The sequence below is a fragment of the Myodes glareolus genome, chromosome X (assembly GCF_982192425.1).
Source record: "Myodes glareolus chromosome X, mMyoGla1.1, whole genome shotgun sequence".
Classification (NCBI taxonomy): Eukaryota; Metazoa; Chordata; class Mammalia; order Rodentia; family Cricetidae; genus Myodes; species Myodes glareolus.
Window position 1 is genome coordinate 62341050 of NC_142053.1, and position 7188 is coordinate 62348237.

The window sequence follows — 7188 nt, forward strand, 5'->3', positions numbered from 1 at the left end:
TCCCAATACACTTCCACTCCCCCCACTCCCCCCCTCCCTCTCCTCCTCCCTCACCATTCCCCAGAGCAGTCAGGGTTTCCTGCCCTGTGGGAAATCCAAGTTTCTGACCCCTCCCTCCAAGTACAGGAAAGTGAGCATCCAGACAGGCCAGAATCCCAAAAAGCCAGTCCATGCAGACAAAACAAGACCCAGTGCCATTGTCAATGGCTTCTTAGTCTTCATTTGGACCTTGGGGGCTCAGTCAGCCCCCATGTCAACCACATTCAGAGAGTGCGGTTTGATCTCATGCTCATTCAGTCCCAGTCCAGCTGGCCTTGATGAGCTCTCATTCGATCAGACCCCTTGTATCAGTGGGTGAATGCACCCTTCGCGGTCCTGACTTCCAGTGCTCCAATGTGGGTATCCGTTTCTATCCCCATCCATTGTCGGATGAAAGCCCCCTCTGATTTTGCTTTCCTTGCTCATGATCTCCCTCCCTCTGCTTCTCATTTGGACCTAGGGAGTTGAGTCCAGTGTTCCAATATGTGTCACTGTCTCTATCTCCATCCATCGCCTTATGAAGGTTCTGTGGTGACATGCAAAATATTCGTCAGTATGGTTATGGGCCAAGGCCAGATCAGGCACCCTCTCCTCTGCTGCCCAGAGTACAATCTGGGGACCTCTCCTTGAGCCTGGGAACCCCTCCAGAATCAAGTCTCTTGCAAACCCTAAAATGGCTCCCTTAGTTGAGATATAAACTTCCCTGCTCCCAGAACCATCCTTCCTCCCTCTCTCCCTCCCATTCCCCCAAGCCATCCACAATCCTCCCCCTCTCCCCTCTCCCTCACTATCTTCCCCTACTTCCACCCCCACCCCCCCCATGCACCCGAGTTTGCCTGGCAATCTTGCCTACTTCTAATATCCAGGAGGATAATTATATGATTTTCTTCAGGTTCACCTTCTTATTTAGCTTCTCTAGGATCACAAATTATAGACTCACAGACCTTAAACTATGGCTAGAATCCACTTATGAGTGAGTACATACCATATTCCTCTTTTTGGGTCTGGCTTACCTCACTCAGTAAAGCGTTTTATATTTCCATCCATTTGCATGCAAAATTCAAGATGTCATTGTTTTTTACCCCTGAGTAGAACTCTAATGTGTATATGTTCCACACCTTTTTTAACCATTCTTCTATTGAGGGGCACCTAGGTTGTTTCCAGGTTCTGGCTATTACAAATAGTGCAGCTATGAACATAGTTGAACAAATGCTTTTGTAGTATGATAGGGCATCTCTTGGGTATATTCCTAAGAGTGAAAATGCTGGGTCCTGAGGGAGGTTGACTCTCAGTTTCCTGAGAAACCACCACACTGATTTCCACAGTGGCTGTACAAGATTGCATTCCCACCAACAATGGATGAGTGTTCCCCTCACTCCACATCCTCTCCGGCATAGGTTATCATTGGTGTTTTTGAGTTTAGCTATTCTGACAGGTGTAAGAAGGTATCTCAAAGTGGTTTTGATTTGCATTTCCCTGATCGCTAAGGAGGTTGAGCATGTCCTTAAGTGTCTTCTGGCCATGCTTAGTGAGTATGTACATGTTTTTGAATGATATCCTTTTCACAGCATCTTTATTGCTTGTTGATACATTTTATTTAATCATTCAAACAGTAAGTACAGCTCATAGGTCATAGGAAGGGAAAAGAAATGCAAATAAGGAATTTGGAATGTGGTATCCAGACTTTACAGGAGAAGGGAAAATTCATTAAATATTGGTGATTTGTATGTGATACTGATTTCATGGTCAAGAGGACATGATGCATAATTCTCATTCTGTTGTCATCTGTGCAGACATGAAATCAAAAATTAAAATATAGTTGAACAAACAGTAACTATTTCATCCTTGCCTATGTTGAATGAAGAATTAAATATAATAATATAAAATATAGAGAATGGATTGTACATAAGTAGCTCCTTCCCTAGAAGTCACCAATGCCTTAGACTTGGAATCCTATAGGAGCACTGTCAAAAGGAAATAACATTCTGTGGCCATACATGAAAACTTATATTGAGAGGTTTCAAAGAATATACTAAAAACATCAACAGGGTTTTACTATATCTGTGACAAATATTACCCTACAATCATAAGTAGAGTAAGATTTGTCAAATACAAGAAACATTCTCTGGATGAAATATTCTTAATATAAAAATGTTTGCAATTTTGAACAAAATAAAAGTGCTTCATATTGTTTTATAAATAAATATATTCTATCATTCATTTTTTTTTCAATATAAAATATTTAGATTTAAAAGACAAATAATAGTCTGCATTGATTTTGCCTATTTTGGAGTTTACTTTTTCTTTTGTCACATACATATTTCCAATTTTTTATGTAACAAGTACAAATCCATTCAAATATCAAAATGATTAAGCATGACTCCTGTTTCTACTCACCAAGAGAAAGTCATTATTTAGGACAAATATCTGTAAAAGAACATGAAAAGGGTAAGGAGAGATGTATTTTATCTGAATATGAAAGCAGTTCTCCAAGGACTATTTCTGGAAATAGCAACTGAAAGACTGCATATGACTAGATATAATCTGAATCAGGAATATTACTGATTAGATAGATAGATAGATAGATAGATAGATAGATAGATAGATAGATAGATAGATAGATAGAAAGGCTAACTGTATATATACATAAATGAATTTGTGAATATATATACACATATCTCCTATGGCCACTATAATATTCACTAAAGTTACCTGAAGCCAGAGTATCTTGAATGTTTTCTCTTGGAATGTTCAGGACCTTAGCAAATTCCTCAAGCTTTTCATATTGTACAGAAGTCAAAGTTTTTCCTTTTCCTGTATTGTATGATTGACAATGCCAGAGACATGTTTAGTATGACTCTGAAGAAATTATATTGCTTCCTCAGCATCCCAACTGCTCCAATTTCATCAATATTGGGTTGGTCAATACAGGCAAAAATAATTTCCCCGCATTCCATGAACGTTTTTAATGTAATCTAAATGTAGTATGACATCACTTTTCAGTGTTTCATGATGTATTAAAATATAAAAAACAACTTCTCTAGAGAATTCACTTAATTCAATCCTACCCATTTTCAAAACAATAACACTAGAGAGTCATCAGTGCCTGTCAATGGAAGGTTCACAATTCTTCCAATTCTATAATGTAGAGTTCATGTTTTAATTTAGTAAACACTTGAGAAAATGACACTGAAAATGGTCTGAACTTTGGGAAAATAATATATGCTCCCTTATTTCCAGTGAGGAAGCTTGAACATAAACACTTCCAATAGCCTCCCTCATTATCACAAGTCTTCAATGACCATGCTACTCAAAATACAAAATGATGTAAAAGATGGCTTATACAACAATCATATTTTAATTTAGTGAAGTGGAGTTTGGAAACACCACGATACTGTACCTGGAGGGTGAATCTGACTTAATCTCTATTTGCAGGGTGATACTTCTCTTACTATATCAGAAAACCCACTACCATTCTTACCAACAGCATAAATCAGGTTTGTTGTTCGGCCCAGTTCTATTCACATTATGACAGGAAAAGATTATGAACTCTGGTGTTGCATACACAGGTGAAAATATATTGTCACCTTCAACTGTAGTAACAGAAACATTTCAAAATGAGTGTCAATCATTTTCTACTTTGTTTAAAGTCACCTGTGACAAAACATTAATATTGGTCATGATTCGAGATATCATCTCTGATTCACTATCATAGGAAAAACAGGAGCAAAGGTATTCTTGTAGTCATTCATTTGATAGATTCTATCATAATGCAGTGACCAATATTTTCCACTCTTTAAATCTAATAGTGAATCCTAGGTACGGACACTTTCTGTATCTCTGAATTCCATGTGTCAGTACCTGTGCTATCACTCTGCTGGGTATTCCTTCCCCTTTCAACCATATCCAAAATATCACTTAACAATTTCCTGAAAGTATAAAAAACTTTGGTGTCATACCATGGTAATACCTGGTAGACAATTGAATAAATATGCAAAGAGACTGTGGTTATTAGAAATATGCACAAAAGTTTTCATCTTGTAATATTATTGATGGAAAAGATAACAATGAACATTTCAAATTTACTAGACATTCATAGTGTGTGCGTCTGTCTGTCTGTGTGAGTGTTCTATGTGAGTTTACATATGCCTCTCTTTCTCTCTTTCTCTCTCTCTCTCTCTCTCTCTGTGTGTGTGTGTGTGTGTGTGTATGTGTGTGTGTGCATGCATGCATGCATGTGTGTGTGTCTGTGTGTGTGCATCTGGTATTTCCACTTACTGACACTGATTATAGGATAAAAGTTGTTCAATGGGAAAATAATAGATTTGAGGAGCTATCCATTTTCTATTAGAGGACCTCTTTTTAATAACCATGAAATGTGTTGAAAACAATAGACTTTCCAGTAGAATATGCCCCCCCTCATTTAAGATCAACCAAAAAGCCACACCAATTATAATTCAGGTGAATAATGTTGCTATTATTTTGTCATTTTTTACAAAATTGGACAAGTCAGTCTGAAATTCTTAAACAGGTTTTCCTCTAACTGTTTTTCAAAATTGAAGTTTATCATCCAATAATCTAAATGTTTTGATCTCTAGAAAACATGAGAAAAGGAAGCCCTAAAATAGCACTATTAGTTTAAATCCTTTATGTTTATAATATAAGTATTTTTTAGCCTGAGGCACGAAGTTTGCAGAGATGTTCATCACCACTGAGACTTAATAGTGATTGTCAGGCCTGTCCAATAGCAAACCAAGATACTGTATGAAAGAAAAGACACTGAACACTAACTAGAAATAAATTTTCATGCAGGACGCTATTTGGAGACATTTTGTTAGCATTACTCTCACTTTTAGGTAATAGTATTATTCTCCATGTAAACAAGGTGCTTTTACTTTGTAGCGTATCTACGTTTGTTGGAAATATTGATAATTTTCCAAATAACCAAAATTATTCTAGATGTATGTACCTATAGGCTGCTGAAGTGTCAGCTTGTATGTGCTCACCCACAATGCTTTTGTTCAGAGAAAGCTCCCAAATTCCGTACTTACACTGTGATCTGTACTTGCCATCTGCTTGCCTATTCGCGACGACTTTGGTCTTTGTACATTGGTCATTCATCCTAGAAGTCAAACATGGAAATGATGGTTTATCCTTTATATCCTTTGAGTTTGTATTAAAGATCTTTACATATAGTAATGGGTTTGATGAAGTAATAGTATCTATGAACAGTGTACAGAGCTGAAACAGACGTTCCTATGAATAACGCACTTCTCCTCATTCTCTTTTAAAAAATACCATACTGTTTCTAATTATGCACATGACTTCCTTTATTTGTGGCAATTTTGCCAAATGCTATGAATTCTCTAATGGCTTTTTTATTCAAATTTCACTACTTACTGCGTATGATGTTTAATATCTAAATTCTCATGTTCTAGTCCATGATAACGTACATAGGTTTATATACATGCATTTTAAGTGATTTTGTTTGTAACTTAACACTTACAGTTGGAGCTAGAAGATAGAAATAGTTCTAAGCTTTATAAGTACTTATGGTGTTTTGCACTCTTTCAATGAACATAGTTATGCAAATGTCAGAGAGAGAATCTCTGAAACTAGAGCATCAGAGACAGTACTTCACAAATTAGATCTATCTGAGCTCTATGTAGAAGACTTTTTTATGATGTCATTGACTGAATAACGTATCATGTATGCGTTGAACCAAATGCTCACACATACTTTCAACTTACTATTAATGAAATTCTTAGAATCTCATTCACATAATATTAGAGTATAAATCCAAGTACTGGTCTCCAACCTGGACAATTCTAAGGAAACATTCAAGGAACTGGAGACAGTGTCTAAATTCTGAGGGGTGTCCAGAGCTAAACCATCATGAAACAACATAATCACATTTCTGAAAATAAGGCCTTCAATTTCAAGATCAGAAACAGAGCTTACGCCTATGTGTTTCTCAGCATAAAATCTGTGAGACGTAAACAGTCTTCTCAATTTGCATGGTTGACAATTTGCTTACTTGATATAAAATGTGATTTCCAATTTATTACATGCTTCAATACAAGCAAGTTCACGAGCATAGAGTCTCAGAGGTCCTCCTTCTTCTATTATGTCAGCATTGTCTGTAGCGATTGCAGTGGTAAACCACTTTCCTTCAAGCTGAACAAACAACAAATGCCATTGAAATGTGAGTTGGTACCGAATCTCTGATCCCAGTCTTTGGAATTACATAAAATAACTAGAAGCATAAATCACTAATATTTTGTTTATTGGGTCAAAATTATGCTTCTAAAGATATAGAGTAACACAGGCTAATACGATGACTTAATTTACATAGCATTTGGCACCTGAGACCTTTTGAAACTACTCATGTGTTGGCCTCTTAAGCTCTGAAATTCAACCCATAGTTTCCTTATATCATTTGTTTCATCTTAGAAAAATCAGATTGAAAAGTGCACATGAGTGAAAGTCAGCAAGGCTATTGTATGAATATGGACTTATACAGACAAATTGAATGACACATCACATCTACAGAAATATGCTATTGAAGATCATCAAACCAATGAACAGACCAAATGAATTTACCTGAGCATGAGCATTAGCCAGGGCAAATGCCAAAGCCAGCAGCAGAAACTTTACCATGGTGGTGTTTGCCTTTTCTCTTCTGCAGGAGCTCATAGTACGATATTGGTTGTGAAGGAACTGAACTGACAAGGCTTTTATACAGTTAGTTAGAGGGAGTTTCATGGAATCAATCAATGGTTCTGCACCACAACAACCTGCTTTTGTCCAGTGTTTCTACTTTGACCCTCTTGAACAGTGTATGATCTCATATTCTTAAACAAATAAGATTAGACTAAAGGTCAGGTTCTGTTGGCATGGTTAATTGAGCATTCCTGTCTGAAATAAATAACTATCCCTGTGAGAGCATTTAAGTAATCATTTTGCCTCCAGAACTATACTGATGGATAAAGGTCACAATGCATATGCATATGTCAAATATGATTCATTTAAAACTGAACCTGATAGAAGAGAAAGTAGGAAGTAGCCTGCAATGCATGGGCTCAGGAGACCACTTCCTATGTATAACCCTAGTAGTACAGATAATAAGAGCAACAATCAATAAATGGG

The 7188-nt window shown here is 36.8% G+C and overlaps 2 long non-coding RNA genes across 2 annotated transcripts; both read right to left on the reverse strand.

Moving 5' to 3' along the window:
- Positions 1–1595: 1595 nt before the first annotated feature.
- LOC146889181 (uncharacterized) lies at positions 1596–5167 on the reverse strand. The gene is made up of 5 exons (XR_015736990.1): positions 5091–5167; positions 3521–3632; positions 2752–2853; positions 2437–2466; positions 1596–1824 (listed from the first exon to the last, which is right to left on the reverse strand). It is a non-coding gene; the product is annotated as an uncharacterized LOC146889181 (long non-coding RNA).
- A 924-nt stretch (positions 5168–6091) lies between these two features.
- On the reverse strand, positions 6092–6834 carry LOC148117350 (uncharacterized). The gene is made up of 2 exons (XR_015736991.1): positions 6643–6834; positions 6092–6216 (listed from the first exon to the last, which is right to left on the reverse strand). It is a non-coding gene; the product is annotated as an uncharacterized LOC148117350 (long non-coding RNA).
- Positions 6835–7188: the final 354 nt, after the last annotated feature.